Source organism: Uranotaenia lowii, chromosome 3, assembly GCF_029784155.1.
Source record: "Uranotaenia lowii strain MFRU-FL chromosome 3, ASM2978415v1, whole genome shotgun sequence".
In the NCBI taxonomy this organism is placed as follows: domain Eukaryota; kingdom Metazoa; phylum Arthropoda; class Insecta; order Diptera; family Culicidae; genus Uranotaenia; species Uranotaenia lowii.
Window position 1 is genome coordinate 202,058,114 of NC_073693.1, and position 19,047 is coordinate 202,077,160.

The 19,047-nt window shown below is 38.3% G+C and overlaps 1 long non-coding RNA gene across 1 annotated transcript; it reads left to right on the forward strand.

Moving 5' to 3' along the window:
* The first annotated feature begins 11,901 nt into the window (after positions 1–11,901).
* Positions 11,902–14,927, forward strand: LOC129755333 (uncharacterized). Its single transcript, XR_008739238.1, has 3 exons — positions 11,902–13,518; positions 13,577–13,703; positions 13,763–14,927. It is a non-coding gene; the product is annotated as an uncharacterized LOC129755333 (long non-coding RNA).
* Positions 14,928–19,047: the final 4,120 nt, after the last annotated feature.

Genomic DNA, 19,047 nt, shown 5'->3' on the forward strand with positions numbered 1-19,047 from the left:
ATGTTCACAGACCATAAATTGTATGGTTTACACAATGATTATAATCGTCCTCGATACCGTGAATGCACATTGAAATTCATATTTTTCGACCATACATTTCATAGTTTTGACGAAAATAACCATGAAAAAGGGGTATTGTTATGCAGCGTGACCATGAAAAAAATGGCGATTTTCCATACATTGGAAAGCTGAAAAATATAAAGTTCATGGTTCTTTCAGCTTCCAGTTTTTCACAATAAAACCATGAAAATCCAATGATTTTCATTGTGTGCCCACTGAAATAAAAATCTTTGCTCGTGGTGAGATTTTTGTACTTGTTTTTTTGGTTTGTCATCATTTTTGTTGATTGATTTATTTAAAAACGAATAAGTTGATTCATTTATTTTTATTAAACACTTATTCTCAACACTTATACGTACATTTCATCACTTATTGGTCATTCGCTGGCAGGCCTGAGACTCGCACCCGCGCTGGCATTCGCACTCGCATCCTGCGACTCCCGGCATCCATCCAATCACATAATGTGCTGCTACTGCAAGTGTGTTGGATAGGATTCATTTAGCTAGAATTGATAAAAAATGATTGTCAAGATATTTTTGTTTTGTAATTCATGATATGAACTCACCTGCGGCCGTCTCCGAAGATTTTGACGATAAGAATTTCATTAATTCACTTTACCGACCGAGGACGAAAAAAAAACACGTGCCGCGGCTGTCAAAATACCGAGCTACACGAAAAACTGGGAGTGTTCAAATTCTTGAATAAAACTCGGATGTTCTTTTTACCATGAAGTACATAGTCACATTTAAATTCATTGGAAAATGAATGTTTTATCATGGTTCTGTTCTATTCGGGAGCTTATACCGACGTATACATTATTTAATTCTTTTTATTTTGGCGGTAGTTAACGGTTGTTGGATAGCTACAATATGTTCTGAGTTGTTTTGTCAGAAAAAAGCACCAAGGAGCAAAAGAATTCGTAGGCTGGATTGATTATTATTTTGTAAAGACTTGCAGACATGGCACATGTAGTTTATAGAACCTTAGCGCCTAAGGAGGTTTATCGTTAGTTTGTGGCTTTTATAATATAAAAACTAAAGGATGAAAAAGGGATTTCAGGAACGTACAGCTGTCCGGTATTTAAAAACGGAACACGTTGTCAGTAAATCTTACAAGAGAAAACTTTATTGCAGCGAATTGGATGACCAAATTTTTTATATTACATGAAAAAATGCAATGAATAATCAACTATGATAAGAACTCAAATTGTTTTTGGTTAATAACACCCAAATCGATGATATGCTCAATACAAGGCGCCCTATAGGCTACTCCATATTTGCGCAAAGTTATGAAACTTCGTGATGGCGAATACCATTTCCATAGTCTATAAACAGTTTAGTTGAGCGCGCAATCGCATTACGTGGAATCGTAGGAACAGAAATTTCTTGGGAGATCGCCTTTTGTGGCACGGTGTTGTTTGAACTTATTTCAGTTCATTTAGTCCACCCCAGCTCCACTTATAGAAAGGATGTGAAAACACTTATTGTTCAAGCCATGAAGAAAATTGTTACTGCGTCTTGTAGCAAATGATGATATCTTTTGATTTAGGAAGGAAGAAAAATATTAAAAATAATTTGAAGTTACTAAGAGCCCAGATTAATTCATTTGAGCATGAGCACTTGAGCGAAACAAAATGGCTGAATTGAGGGAATGCCTTTAACATTTCAATTTTTATCAAAAAACGTGTCTGCTTTTTTTTTTCATTAGAGAAGAAGGAGGATGTGCAGGGCCTATCTGTTAGCCACACGCATACTGCCTTAATGACTGTTGAGAGTGAGAGTTGTCGTCGATGTCGGAGTTCGATCCGATTCTAGCTCTCCGCTACATAGGCAAGCATCATTGCCTCATTCGCGAGTCATCTCTCGGATAAGCAAGTAGTGTACCCTGTGCCCGCGTGTCGGGTGATTTCCAGTCGAAAGATAAGCTTGCACACCTGCAAATCAAACTCGACTCGCTCATTTTCAATATTTATTTATTTCTTCTAACTTTCTATCCGTCTATAGTTTTCATGATCATATTTAAGATCATAATTTTTATCGATAATGTCGACAAACTAATCAAACAAACATTGCAGGAGGTTGTAAACTCATCATAAATTCAAACATAATATGGAGATGAAAAGCAGCGAGCAACCTTAGCGGAGATCGGGTACCCAACCCCGGTGGATGCTTTGATCGCATGCAGAATGAGTTAGGGGGCTTCGTACGCGTCTGTTCTCCATGTTAGGGGCGGCGTGCGGAGTGCAACAACGTCCTGGTGGTGTTCGGGACCCAAAACAGCAACATCACGACGGTCCTCCTTCGAGATAGTGGGGTTAGCTGCGGGCCTTGCGAGCCTGTGACTACTAAAAAACATAAGCAACGAATAACGAACAACAAATTTCGGATGGAAATCGGCGAAGACCCACGCGACGAAAAGGGACTAGCGATTGGAAACTTGGAACATGGAACTGCCGATCTCTAAATTTTGTGGGCAGTACCCACGTGCTCTCCAACGAATTGAAGAGCCGCAAATTCGACATCGTAGCGCTGCAGGAGGTATGCTGGAAGGGCTCCACGGTACGAACGTATCCAGATGGTCGTGCCATCTACCAGAGCGACCAGACGAATTCTACGCGCAGCTGGAGCGTGAATACGACCGTTGCCCAAAACATGATATCAAGATCGTCATCGGGGATTTCAATGCTCAGGTCGGCCAGGAGGAATTTGAACCGACAATTGGAAGGTTTAGCGCGCACCAGCTGACCAACGAAAACGGCCTTAGACTTATTGATTTCGCCGCCTCCAAACGAATGGCCGTACGTAGTACCTTTTTTCAGCACCGCCTCCCACACAAGTACACCTGGAGATCACCGTACCAAACGCAATCACAGATCGACCACGTTTTGATCGACAGCCGGCACTTTTCGGACATCATCGACGTCAGATCCTGTCGGGGCGCCAACATCGAGTCGGACCATTATCTGGTGATGGTGAAGATGCGCCCAAAACTCTCCGTAGTGAACAACAAGCGAAACCGGCGCCCGCCTCGGTTAAACATCGCGCGACTGAAGCAACCTGAGGTCGCGGCAGACTACGCGCAATCGGTCGAAGCAGCGCTGTCGGCAGAGGGCGAGCTTGACGAAGCCCCTCTCGAGGACTGTTGGGATACCATCAAAACAGCCATCAACAGTGCGGCGGAGAACGTCATCGGTTATGTGGAGCGATCTCGACGGAACGACTGGTTCGACGAGGAGTGTAGGAGGGTGATGGACGAAGAAAATGCCGCGCGGGCGGCAGTAGTGCAAAGAGGCACCCGTCGAAATGTGGAAAATCACCGACAGCGGAAGAGGCAGCGAGTCCGACTTTTCCAGGAGAAAAAGCGCCGCCTGGAGGAGGAGGAGCTCCAGGAGCTGGAGCAGCTGCATCGTTCCCAAGAAACACGAAAGTTCTACCAGAAACTCAACGCATCCCGCAAAGGCTTCGTGCCGCAAGCCGAAATGTGCCGGGATAAGGACGGGGGTATCCTGACGGACAATCGTGAGGTGATCAAAAGGTGGAAGCAGCACTTCGATGAACACCTGAACGGCGCACATGCAGGAGATCAAGACGGTGGGGGAAGGTACATCGCCGGCGTAGCCAACGACGAAGAGGAGCCACTCTCAACGATGAGTGAAGTTAAGGAAGCCATTCGCCAGCTGAATAGAAACAAGTCGGCTGGGAAGGATGGCATCGCAGCTGAACTCATCAAAATGGGCCCGGACAGGTTGGCCGATTGCCTACATCGGTTGATAGTCCGGATCTGGGACATAGAACAGCTACCGGAGGAGTGGAAGGAGGGGGTAATATGCCCCATCTACAAGAAGGGCGACAAATTGGACTGTGAGAACTACCGAGCGATCACTGTCCTCAATGCCGCCTACAAAGTGTTGTCCCGAATCCTACTCCGCCGCCTAACGCCACAAGCAAACAGATTCGTGGGAAGTCATCAGGCCGGCTTCATGGAGGGACGGTCTACGACGGACCAGATATTCACATTGCGGCAAATCCTCCGAAAATGCCGTGAACACCAAGTCCCTACGCATCATCTATTCATCGACTTCAAAGCCGCATACGACACGATCGACCGTAACGAGCTATGGAAAATCATGGACGAGAACGGCTTTTCCGGGAAGCTGATCAGACTGATCAAGGCGACGATGGATGGAACGCAGTGCTGTGTGCGGATTTCGGGTGAATTGTCGAGTTCATTCGAATCGCTCAGGGGGCTTCGACAAGGTGATGGTCTATCCTGCATGATGTTCAACGTGGCGCTAGAAGGTGTTATTCAACGAGCGGTGGGCGAAATGCGGAGCACGATTTTCAACAGATCCAGTCAACTTATCTGCTTTGCCGATGACATTGATATAGTCGGCAGATCATCTGCGGCGGTGGAGGAGATCTACCGCAAACTGAAACGCAAAAGCAGGAAGGATTGGGTTGATGATTAATACGTCCAAGACGAAGTACATGCTGGCCTGCGGATCCGAGACCGACCGAACCCGCTTGTCCAGTAATAACAAGGTCACGATCGACGGCGACGAGCTGGAGATAGTAGAAGACTTTGTCTATCTCGGCTCACTGGTGACCGCAGACAATGACACCAGCCGTGAGATCCGGAGGCGAATTATCAGCGGAAGTCGTGCCTACTATGGACTCCACAAGCAACTGCGGTCGAGAAGACTTAGGGCAGAAACACAGTGCACGCGAGCGAGCGAGCGAGCGATTCGCGCGAAGAATCGCACCTCATTTGAACACGTTGAAAACTGTGAGACCGTTCACAGTGCAAGCGACGCGATTCGTACTATCGCGCGAAATACCATTCGGAAAATTATCCGTCGCAGCAGTCGCGTGAATACTTTGTTTTGGTTCACCCAAACTTCATATGAACCTGCACTGAGATTATTTCTCGGCAGTTTTATTTGAAAATATATCGCGTTATTTTTAAATAATAAAAAAAAAACGATTTTCCTCGACTAACATTTTAAATAAATTCGAAGCAGAGGTCAATTTCAATTATGACAAAGTTTTTCCAGCATATACATGTCGTTTGTCCAGTATATGGACGAAATGGTGACCAGCAAATTCTGAAGAGAAATTTGTATTATTTTGCGGCACGGTGAATTTGTGCTCTTTGTGCTGTAAAAAACACATTACTTCGGGGGAAAATTTAAACATTGTGAATTTAATTTTTTCGCCAAGCTGCATAAGATGCATATTCCATATACCGGCGCGCGTTTTTTTCCTCTAATTATTTGAAACTTTTGGAGATTCCGGTGACAAATTGCGTGGTCATCAGGTCTCGCACGATCCAAAATTTTTTAATTCCATTTCTAATTGCTTGAATAATTTAAGAACGTGAAGTTTTGATGCCAAAATAAATAAGATGGTTTATAAAAAATAATTTTCTTCGAAAAACAAATACTCCTTTTCTTTAGGAACAAATAAAATAACTTCTCCTAGAGAAATTGATATATGGATATTGTTTTAAATATTTAAAACAAGAGTGGATTAGCTGAAAAATATTTAAAGTACTAGCTGCAAAAATGGTTATTTATCATTTCCCTTCATCTTAAATTACTATATTCATGATTATACAGTTCAAAATATGTCGACTGGAAAAGAAACGCAGCTGCCAGATCAAAATCAGTTGCTTGGACTCACAATGAAAACTTCTAGAAAAATTTATAGCATACTAACATCTGTAACCAAAGCAAACACTCAACTGCTGAGCACAGAACATTTATATCCAGAAAAAGGTAAATTTTACTTGTTCAATCTGTAACATGCGCAAGGATTAAATAATAAATATGACTCTAGAACAAATTTATCTTACATTAAAGTGCTTTTGAAATAAAATCTTTCGTGCTTATTCTGCGAGTCACGTGACGTGGATTTGTCGGGTCAACATGATTTGACGTCAGTGAAAGTCGCCGGCGCTGATAGCGATGAAAACCCCGGTTTGTGGATTCGGCTATAAAAATAATTGAATGGTTTTATGACGCTGTTAAAAATTTTAATTGAATGTCACATACGAATTATTTCATAATGATTTAAACAAAAATAACCTCTTAAAAATTATTCTTTTCATTCTTTATAAATTGATTTACATAAATATTATTTTCTTTCCTATCCATAAAGTTTTTTCTCAGTGTAAATCGCATCCCGTTCGTCGCGTGCACTGTGAACGATCCTGAAAAATGATCGCGCGAAATTCATTTCAGGTTCATTCAAAAATCGCTCGCTCGCTCGCTCGCGTGCACTGTGTTTCTGTCCTTAGCCCTCGCACGAAGTGTAACCTGTATATGACGCTCATTAGACCGGTTGTTCTCTACGGGCACGAGACATGGATATTGCTCGAGGAGGACCTGCGTACACTCGGAGTATTCGAGCGACGAGTGTTAAGAACCATCTTTGGCGGCGTACAGGAGAACGGAGTGTGGAGGCGAAGGATGAACCACGAGCTCGCGCGACTCTACGGCGAACCCAGTATCCAGAAGGTGGTGAAGGCTGGTCGGATACGCTGGGCGGGACATGTTGCGAGAATGCCGGACGACTGTCCTGCAAAACAGGTGTTCGCTACGAATCCGGTAGGAACAAGACGAGCGGGGGCGCAACAAGCGAGGTGGTTAGACCAAGTGGAGCGTGATCTGGCGAACGTGGGGTGCCCGAGAAATTGGAGAACGGTTGCTATGAACCGAGTGAATTTTAGGAATTATGTTCGTCAAGTTATGTCGTGAGACGGAATACTATGTAAATAAATAAATAATGGAGATGAAAAAGATTAGTTTTCAAGTTTTTGGAAAAAAAATCATTTAGAACGTCACACCGCTTTAAAAACTTATCTTTAAAGTTTAATTGATAGGGGAGATGAGGGCATAACGAGCACCCAGGGCATAATGAGCACTACTCTTTTCTACGAAAGTACGTATTTTCTTAAATAAATTTTCATGAGGATTTGTTTCTTTCTTTCTATAGTATTACTTTTTCACAAAAAAAAGAAACTTCTTATCATCTTTACAGAGATATTTGAAAAAAAAACTAGCTTGGTTCTCAAGTTACGAAAATATTATAATTTTTGAGCACCACGAAATAAGCTCTTTTGATCTTAAAATAACCTTGATCTATAATGTACGCACTGCAACATGATGTACACATTGTTTCTCAATTTTTACCATCATAAAATTTTTGATTTTTCACTTTTATCAATTTTAAAACACGTTTTTACTTAAATTTGTTGACTAGGGGCATATAGGGCACCATATTATCGAGGCATAAAGAGCATTTTCTGCCGTAGAATCTAGCAGCGAATTAAAATTGATTTATAGCGCCACACCTTGACTAGTTTTCATCCGACGATTTAGTCTATTGGTAAGGTGTCGGAGAAGTAATCAAAAGACTAGCGTTAGATTTCTGTTCGAGGTGATTTTTTTCCATTTACAATTCATGATCGATTTATTTATTGTTACATTATACGGCTAGTAGCATCATCCTCCGAACAAAGCACTTAATGTATGAGCGTGCGTGAATTGTTTGTGTTCTACAAACAGACCTAGATTATTTTGTTATTGCTTTGTTTGATGAATCTACGACTCACCTGACTTCATCGAATTGAATTCACTGCTAGATTCCCCGGCAGAAAACGCACATCTTGCCCTGATTAATGGTGCTCATACTGCCTCAGGGGGGGTTCTCATTATGCCTCCACAGTGGCTGGTTTTCAGCTTTTGGCAAAAAATTTTAAAATGCATTTTTTAACGTTTTCATCTAGTTTTTCACGTTTCAGCCCGTTAGGGAATAGGCTTTTCAAGTGTCTGAACACGAAACAATAATGTAACCTCCATATTATAGCTATTTTCTATGATTGAATAACCGTTTTCCTTAAGGTGGCCATTATGCCCCCATCTCCCCTAATTGAAGAGGCAGAATTTTGGTGTCTATGTTTTAATGATCCTGAACACAGTTTGTTTCATAAGGCTCTTTTGAACCTTCTTAAGACTAAAATTTGGCCTTGTTGTGTGCAATAAAACTTGGATAATTAATTGGGATTGATTTGATAGTTTTTGGCGCCCTGGGCTTGAATCTTTTGTCAGATTTTGTCTAACACCTCTCGTTTTGTTGATACGGAGTTTGGAAGTTTGCAAATTAATCAGTTTTTAGTTTATTCAATCATGATGAACTAACAATGTACATAACAAAAAAAAAATCTTCAAGTGAAAACAATTAAATTTTTGCTCATTAAAAATATCTTATACTAGCTGATCCCATACGAACTCCGTTTCGCTTTCAATTTAGAATATGTCATGAACAGGTTGAATGAATGTCAATTGTTGGGCATTTTCCAGACGCATTTTCGAATGCATTGTTGAGAAATCATTGCAAAAATGTGGAACCCGTTATATGTTCGATCACTTTTTCTCTCGTTTGCTACTAAATTTGAAATCAGAAATCATTTGACCGTGTCAAAAAAACCCCGTATATGAATTTTTGTCTGGATGTGATACAAACTCACTACTGAAACAAATTTAACAGTTAATATGGAAGACCCCCGTTTTTTGTCCTTTGATATAAAAATTGAAATCAGAAATCAATTGACCGTCCCAACCCCCGTCTACAAATTTCGACTCGATCATTGCAGATCGGTGGCCTCTTTTACAAAATTTGATTTTTTTTTGTTTCCATTATAGTCGTTTTACCATCATTATGGCATTCGCGACTTTATCAACGTTACAGTTGGCGGATCATTATTGAGAAACTTATCCGGTACAACTGTGTTCGATGTTTACTCTTGGGCTCGAACTCGCGGACTGAGCTATGTATATCACAAGCCCAAAATTTGATTCTTGAAATCTATTGCCCTTCCCTCAAAACTCCCGAGTGCAAATTTTCAAAACAATCCGTTGCATAATAACGTCAATATCGCAAAAAAAAAAAAAAAACAGTGAAAAGTTAATATGGACGACCCCTTTGGCCGACCCCTGACCCAAAATTGGATAATTGGAATAGTTCTTCGTCCTTAATATGTAATTCCTATGTACAAATTTTCACCTCAATTCGATGTATAATAACGTCAATACTGCAAAAAAATTGAAAAGGTAATATGGATAATACCTTTTGCCGGTCACTTACACTGAACTTGATACCTGAAATTGTTTGCACGTCATTGAAAATTCTCGTGTATCAATTTTCATTTGAATCCAATGTATATATCGCAGGTGGAATCTCTTCTTTTTCTTAACCCTAAGCGATGATCTTACAAGGCGTACACAAATTACGTAACGCAAAAAATCTAGAATTTAGACCCCCTCCTCCCCTCCTATGTAACAATAAGTAACGTTTGATAGAACTCCCCTTCTATAGTTACGTAACGCTACCCCCACCCCCCATATTAAATTTTGAAATTAAAAGTAAAAGTACACAAAAGTTTATTTGATGCATTTTTATTATGAAACGTTCTTATACTACAGTGAAAAATATAAAAAAATTAAAAAACAGCATCGGTCCAAGTTGGATTTATGCGTTTATCAACTGTGACGACAGAGAAGGTATTTGTATCCTCCGCCACATCTGATGTAATGCATTGTTCTACGTCGGAGTCATCATCGGTCCAAACAAGTTCATCATTCTCCTCCACCAGCATCTCATTTCCTTTCCTTGCGATCGTCTTGGTGTGTCGGCGTTTCTCAAGCACTCCAGTCTTATGCACCTTCTAATGGTCTTTGAGCATTAGTTGAGATGCAAAATAGAGTGAACACGTTTTGCTGCGATGGGCAATATGTGTCGTAGGGAAGTTCTTTGTAAGCCAGCAATGCCCTTGGAAGAATGTTCGACAAGATAACAGTGTTCCGAACAAATACATAAACGGTTTTTCTGAATCAAACTTTTTTTACAAAATACTTAACCCCCATTGACGCTTTCGAACAAGGGGTGCGAAGATTTGCTCGCCAAAAAAAGAAAATTACAATTCTTTTCTTTATGTTTTATTTCCATTAATTTGTTACGTAACTGAACCAAGTACCCCCCCCCCTATATAACAGCAAGTAACACAGACTCAACTCCCCTCCCCCCCCCCCTAAATGCGTTACGTAATTTGTGTACGACGCCCAAATGCTAAAACCACTTACCACAGAAAGTTTACTTATGTAGGCCGTGACCGGGATTCGATCTCATGCCCGCTGGCTTAGAAGACTTGAAGGCTATCCTCTACGCCATGGGCTGCAACTGACTAACTTGCCTTTCATGTTAGCTTTAAAATGTCTACCTGAAAAAAATGATTTTTTTTACTTTTTTGTTTTAAGGAACAGAGATTTATTTTGTTCTACAAAGTTGTAGAATGCACAAAAATATGAAACTTTGTGGAAAAGATCAAAATCTGTTTCTGTTCAGAGCAGAGTTATAGAGAATTTATTTTGAAAGTATTTAATAGACTCTTTAAAGTTTTTTTTTAAATTTATCTTTTATTAGATGATAGTAAACATGAAAAAAATGTTCTAAACATTTGTTGAGGCATTCAAATCACACGTTTCGCACAAGATTTCAACATTCTACAGCGTTTCCTATCTAACTTATTGCAACTTCAAAATTCAACTTTTATTAACTTCACCCGTGTTTATTGTAAAAACGAACAAGTGGATTTTTAAAACTTATAGATCACATTAAAGTTTGAACCAAGGTTTTTTGAAACACGAGGTTCTCCGACTTTCACAGTAAGTAGGCGAGGAGTGAGCGGGGCTCTCAATGAGTTTGTTTACAAATATAAGATAATTTGCTCAGCTTTCCTGTGGTTTTTGGTAAACAAACTCCATGAGTTCTGCAGTTGCATTTAACCTAAATAGCCAAAATGGCTGAATCGGGAATTTGGTTTTTGGTAACACCTCCTATATATAAACACCTTGGTTTGAACCATGTGCAACAAATCGGTGTTGGTGCCATTTGTCTCCACACGCTCAAATTGTACACAAGATGGATATATTTGACGTATTTTGCTCGGTTCCACTTAACAATTATTTTCAACTGCATTCTGCCTTCGTTCTGCTTAGCACGAAAATCAAATTTTATAAAGAAACACGCAAAACACGTCAAATATAAGCATGTTGTGTTCAAATATGAGCGCGTGGAGTCAATTGTCATCAACACAAATTTGTTGTCCTTGATTCAAGCTTTAATACGATTCATTAGTTTCAAAAATCCACTTTTTGCCCTTTCTGACCACTGCATTAAGGGGCAGTTCCATACAATGAGGTGGCAAAAAGTATGATTATTTGTTTAGGACTCTTGTGTAATTTTTGAAAATTTGGTCTGAAAATTACAATTTTAACTAGCTAAGGATAAATTCATACAAATATTGTTTATAAACAACTTATAAAGTAGGATGCTTGGTGTTATTTTTGACTTTACTTTTTATTTATTTTGAAAGTCATGTTTTGGACTAATTTATCATTAAATGATAAAAATCATCAAGACATTTCAATAAACTCAAGAGAAAAATGTGTGAAATGATTATCAATCATGAGATGATTTTTTTTTGACATACAAACATCAACTTTGTTGAATTTATACTAATAACTAAATGGGAAAAAATTACCCATTTGCAAAAATTTTCAGCTTTATTTGACTATAACTAGAAAAAGCGGTGCTCTGGGGTGCTTGAAATCTCTTTCATAGTATAAAGATTTTATTTTATTATTTTATTATCATAGATTTATTTAGTGTTTAGTAGTAGTAGTTTAGTAAATTTTGAATATTATTATAAGCTTTCATATTGTGTACTTCAAATTTAAGAAAAAATGTTTTCTATTGAAATATATGTGATTTGCATTTTTTTCTTCCTAATATAAATAATTCAATTTTTCAAAGTCTGATGTTTGTACTACTACTTCTACTAAGGGTTCGGCGCCGACTGACCGACGCATAGGGCTGAGAAAAAAGATCTCCACTGCTGGCGATCCGGAGCCAGCGTCATCACTTGCTGCCAGCCAAGGTTCTCGTCAACTGTGCGGATTTCAGCGGCTAGACTTCGCCGCCACGAGCTTTTGGGCCTGCCTCTTCTTCCATGCCCATCTGGATTCCAGTCAAGCGCCTCTCTGCAAATCTCGTTTTCATCTCTTCGCAGCGTGTGCCCAATCCATCTCCACTTACGTTCCCGAATCTCGATGTCCAGCGCTTTTTGATGACACCGGCGATGAAGCGCGGATGATGTTCCGCAGGCAGCGATTCACAAAAACTTGCAGTTTTCGCGTCGTCACCGCATATGTGCACCAAGTTCCACACCCGTACAGCAATACGGATTTGACGTTTGAGTTGAAGATTCGGATCTTAGTTCGTAGAGAGGTCTGGCGTGAGCGCCAGATGTTTCGGAGACTCGAAAACGCAAATCGGGCTTTTCTGATCCGGGTTTCGATGTCCTTCTTGGTACCACCATCAGGCGAAATCTGGCTACCAAGATAGTGGAAGCACTCCACTGTCTCAACCTGTTGTCCAGCTACCACGAAATTGGAACAATTTTCTGTGTTGATTTCCATCGACTTGGTCTTTCCGACATTGATTTTGAGACCTGCTGCCTTGGAGCTTTCGGTGAGGTCGTCGAGTTTGCTCTGCATGTCTTGTTGTGTTTGGGCGAGCAAAACAATATCGTCTGCCAGGTCAAGGTCGTTCAGTTGCTCAATTGCTGAAGGAATCCACGGCAATCCTCGGTTTGGTCTACAGTCAATCGATTCAGTCAAGATCTCATCCATTACGATGAGAAAAAGCAACGGTGACAAAATACATCCTTGTCTCACTCCAGCAGTTACCGGACAAGATTGGTTCGGACAAGACACCGTCGTACAAGACCTTGCACGAAAATGCCTCGTACTGTGCTTCGATGAGATGGACTAGTTTCTCTGGGACCCCTCGTCGTCTAAGAGCAGCCCAGATGTTTTCGTGGTTCAGTCGGTCAAATGCTTTTTCGAAATCAACGAACACCAGCAGAAGAGAGTCCTGGAATTTGTTGATTTGTTCCAGTATTATTCCTAGCGTTGTGATATGGTCCACACATGATCGTCCGGATCGGAATCCAGCTTGTTGCCGTCGGAGTGTAGCGTCGATTTTCTCCTGGATCCTGTTCAGGATCACTTTGCAGAGTACTTTGAGGGTTGTACAGATCAACGTTATGCCTCGCCAGTTACCGCACTCTGTCAGGTCTCCTTTCTTCGGGACTAACGAGCCTATAATAAACAAAAGAGACGAAATGTCACGATTGGAATTTTCGATTTTCTGTCAGTGTCATTCCAATCGAGCAAAAGACTTGTCAAACTGTAAAATTTGGAATTGCGAAAGCGGCTAAAGCGATCAGTATTATCATTCAAATCTATAAACAAAAGGTAAATAACCATAACACAGATTTTGAATGTTCGATTTTGATGGCAAGATTTTCTAGGACTTATTTCTTGGTGCTTAATTGGTAAGTTATGATTTATTTATGATAGATATTTTTTTCATTTTATGCTTTTTTTTGCCAGTAAAAGATGTTGCCGGATCAGCGGAGTCGAAAAGGGGAGGTTTACCTACGAAATTCCCGGAGTCCAGACTAGAATCCCCCGGAGTGCTTAGTGTGGTAGGAATACAGAAGTTTGAAATTGCTGATTGGTAAGTGAGAATTCAAATACACGTAATTTTTCGAATTGACGTTTGGTTTTTGATTGTAGGTAGATATATCTGTCTAATTTGTTGGCCAAATCTAAGACGAAAAAGTAGTTGATCCGAGTTTGATGAATCGGTTGGTGAATCTTCGCCGCCAGAGCAGTCGTCTATCCGCTAGTCTCAATCTCAATTCGAGCAATCAAATGATAAGTACCACGGGGGGATACGAAACGGTCAGCGATGAAAGTATCCCATCAACCAATTCTTTGCTTCGGAACAACCTGAAAGCCAGAAAGGACGGAATTGAATTTCAGCCCGCAAGAAAGATGCCGAGAAAATTCTAGACGATTTGACGGATCCCATCGGTTCGGTTAAGAACAGTTCGATCGATGCTCTCGAGATTGCGAATGCGCCTTAGTTAATGAATGATGATTTTTTAGTGAAATTTTAGTTATTTTTAATTCAAACAATTAAAAATTAAAAAAAAATACTTACACTGCAGAGTCGACTACTATCAGTGATATTAAAACTAGCCGGAAGCCCGCAGAATGCGAGCCATTCCTCTCGTTGTTTTGATTCTGCCGGAAACCGGAAAAAAGATATATTATTGAATCCGGGGCAGGTTTTGTTAGAAAAATTTTTTGGCAAACACTTTATGATTGCACTTTTTGATAGATGACAAAGACAAAAAAAAGCTCAGTTAAAACAGCAGACTAGACCAAAACCACTTCCGAAAAGATAAACGTAATCAAAATTGAAGTCATGTGAAGTTTGCAGCAAAGCAGTGTTGCGCTCAAATGACACCGGGGTTGCTATATGATTTATTTTCAAAAGGATCAGATTGCGACTCTTTTGTTTTTAATACAGGCTCTTTATTCGGGACCTTTACGAAGATACCCTGCATCTAGTCGGCCGGGAATGTTGCAGTATCCCAAATGTCAGCGAAAAGACGGTGCAACATGTTTGTGGTGCATTCAGTATCAAGATAATGAGTTAAAAAACTGGGAATATCTTAGTCAAATATCAAGTTATTTACTGCATATTATTAATTGCTAGTTTGCAGAAAATCTATCCAAAACTAACACAAAAAATAGAAATAACACATCTACGATTCCAAATGAAAGTCCTTCACCCAAACGAAAAAGGAACAATGCTGATCCACGATCAAAATAAGATCTTAAATCTACAACTGTTTGAAACTTTTATATATTTTATTCAATGGATAGTTTAATTAATAGATACCACGAAAATGTAGAAGATTTTAATTTAAGTAGTTTTAATAATGATTCAAGATCCTTTAGAATTTTGCAATGGAATGTACGTAGTATGAATAATTTAGATAAATTTGATTGCATATTACAAACTATTGATCATTTTAATGTTTGTATCGATGTTATTGTTATTTGTGAAACTTGGCTTGGTAAAGATAACTGTTGTATTTACAACATTCCGGGATATACATCTATTTTCTCTTGCCGTGATCAACCATATGGAGGCCTAGCTATGTATATAAAAACAAATTTGAATTTTAAAACTACTGAAAATATAACTTTTGATGGCTTTCACCGAATAAGTGTCGAAATCTGTACAAGTGGTCAAGTAATTTGTGTTCATGGCGTATATAGACCCCCTGCATTTTCGTTTAACAAGTTTTGTGATCAAATTGAATCTCTTCTAACGTCTGTTGCTGATAATCACTCCTGCTTTATTGTAGGTGATTTAAACGTTCCTGTGAATCTGGTTAATTTGAATACCGTAGCAAAATATAGATCTATCTTAGAATCTTTTGGATACGCTTGTACAAACACATTTCCTACTAGGCCAACAACTCGGAATATTCTAGATCACGTAATATCGAAGCAAATTGACTTAGATCGATTGAAAAATGATACAATCTTTTCTGATGTTAGTGACCATCTACAAATACTCACGTCCTTCAATTTATTAGGTGATAAAAATGTAACAATTCTAAGAAAAGAGATAGTTGACTACGCTAAACTAAACAGCTTATTTGTGAATTATTTAAACAGTATTCAACTACCAGAAAGTGTTGATGAAGGCCTACAAGAAATCACATCAACTTACAATCGCTTTGTGAAAGTTTCTACTCGTACACTTAATAAAAGGGTAAAACTTAAAGGTAATTGCTGTCCGTGGATGACATTTGACCTGTGGACACTCATCAAAATAAAAGATAATTATTTAAAACGATCAAAAAAGCATCCTAATGATAACAATTTGAAAGAGATGTTAATTCATTTAAATAAAAAAGTGAGTGCAAAAAAACAAGAATGTAAAAGGCTCTATTACGAGCGCTTATTAAATAATTCTCCGCATTCTAAGCTCTGGAAAAACATAAATACGCTCTTAGGTAAATCTAAAACGACTTCCTCAATCAACCTTTCAGATGAAAGAGGTGTTATAACCAATAGTACACAGATTTGTGAGAAATTTAACAAACATTTTTCCACAATTGGAAAGAACCTGGCTAAAGAGATTCCAATAGACACTGAAAATGATCATTTGTCTCATATCGCACAGGTAGAAAATACAATCTTCTTACGACCCGCTAATGTAAACGAGGTTCGATTAGTTATTTTTTCACTTAAAAATAAAAAGGGTCATGGACCAGATGGCTTCCCTGTTAATGTCCTAAAAAACAACCATGAAACATTCTCGTACATACTCACACAATATTTTAACCAAATATTAGAGTCAGGAGTTTTCCCGAACTGTCTAAAAATTGCGAAAGTTATCCCTGTTTTTAAGGCTGGCGATTCGCTTGACGTCAATAACTATCGTCCTATCTCGACCTTAAGCGTTTTTAGTAAAGTGTTCGAGAAGCTTCTTGTTAATAGGATTGTAGACTTTCTAAATCAGAACAATATACTCTATAAACTGCAATATGGATTTAGATCAGGCTCGAGCACTCAAATTGCCATCTCAGAATTAGTGGAATCTATCATATGTAAAATAGAGTCAAAAAATGTTGTTGGGGCATTGTTTTTGGATCTCAAAAAAGCTTTCGACACTCTAAATCATGACATATTATTGTCCAAATTGCATAAATACGGGATAAGAGGAACAGCAAATAATATCCTTCGTAGCTACCTAGAAGATCGCAAGCAGTTTGTGGCTATTGAAAATACAAGAAGCGAATTAAGAAATATTGATATCGGTGTACCACAAGGGAGTAATATCGGGCCATTACTTTTCCTCTTATATGTAAATGATTTATGTAACCTTCAACTTAAAGGCACAGCACGTTTATTTGCCGATGATACAGCAATTTTTTATTCAGAAACTTCACCTGATATTATAATTCAGCACATTGAAGACGACCTAAAACTGCTTTCAAAATATTTCAATTCAAACCTACTTTCACTTAATTATACAAAAACCAAATACATGTTGTTTCGTTCTTCACATAAAAAACTGCCTCGTACTAATGACCCAGCTATGAATGGTAATACGATTGAGAGAGTTAGTTGTTTCAAATACTTAGGAATTTACTTAGATGAAACTCTTTCATGGAATCGTCAAATTGAACACCTGGAAAAAAAAATTACTCCTCTTTGCGGTGTTCTTTGGAAACTGAGAAATTTTGTTCCCCAACATGTTCTCTTTAAATTTTATTTTGCGTTTATTCACTCTCATTTGAACTACCTTGTTATGATATGGGGAAGAGCTTCTTTGTCTCACTTACAGAAACTTCAAACGCTCCAGAATAGATGCTTGAAAAACATCTTAAAACTCCCTTTGTTATTCCCTACCTTTCAGCTATACTCTTTAAGAACGCATAACGTTCTTCCAATATCTGAACTCTGTGATTTGCAAACTGTTATATATATCTATGATAATCTACACTCAACTGAAAATATTCAAAACCTCCATTTTACTACGGGGTTGCGAACTCATAACACTCGCCAGTCAGATTTCTTGCAACGAAGCCGATCCACAACATCATTAGGGCAAAAAAGAATTTCGTTTATTGGACCTACTAAATACAACACCTTACCAACTGATATTAAAAACATAACCAATCGTTCCATGTTCAAAACCAAAGTGATACAGCTTTTGAAAGAAAAATTGAACCATTAAAACAGTCGATCATCAACCAGTCTTTGTTTTGCTTACCTTTTGCATATTTGTAGCGTTAATTTCTAATATTATTATTCTTTAAAAAATTGTAGTTTGTATTTTTATCTTATTAAATTATTGAACATAACTTGATAAAATTAGTAAATATAATTAGTGTAATAGTAAATATAGTATAATGAATCTCTTCAAAGGAAATTATTTTCCATTGAGATTCATATTGTTGTAAAAAAAAAAAAAAAAACTAATGTTAAATTTTTATATCAATGGAAAGCTTATAACTAGGCAACAAAACACAATCAAAAAACTATACGCATTCGTCCGAACTCTGAAGGTTATAACTTAGTGAAAAAAATGCATTATTTTGGATATTTTGTAGTATATCTCCTTTCTTAGTTGAAATATGTATTCGAAATGTTCCACAAAATTATGTGTTTTAACAATTTGAACAACTTTCTCAAATACACCAAGTTTTAAAATTGTTTACTAAAAAAGATATTAAATAAAAACTCAAAATAACTAGTTAAAAAGCTCGTCATTTTTAAAATGCTCGTAACTTTTATGATTTTCATTTTTCATGCGATCTTGATGGTGTCTTCAACAAAGTTGCGCTGGAATGGGTCAAATGTGTATTTGATCCAAAGAGATAATAACTTTCAAGAAAATATGCTTTCTCCTGTAAAATGAATCACTTTGGATGAACACTGAACAGCACTCACTCTATTTGTGATTTCTTCTTAACGCTTTTGGATTGTACCGGAATATTATGTTCGAGTTGATGGTACTGAAATTAGATGCTTAAATAAATATCATTAAATGTGATTTTCATGGGCCATTTTGCTCATCTCATGAGACCTTTGGTTTACACGATTAAAATTTAAAAAAATAATGTTCATCGTTCTGTGTACAACGCATTGCTTTTTGAATTTTGTAAATATCACTTCTTCTTTTGATTTTATCAGAGTTTTTGTAAAGTAAAGGGTTGATGATTGACGACGATGTAAGACCTCTACTGAATATGGTGAAAAATGCCCATCCATTGCATTTGTAACGATTTAATCAAATTTTAAAAGTAAAAGTTAATTGGTGGAGAAATTAATATATGGGAGAGTGGGGAATCATGGGCCACTTTTTTTCGTTATTTCATAACTTCTTTATTATAAAAGATAAAATTAAAATAAAAAATGGTATGGGTTTCTACATTTTCAAGGTATTTCAAGGGTATTTTCTAAATTTTTTTAAAAAGTTATTT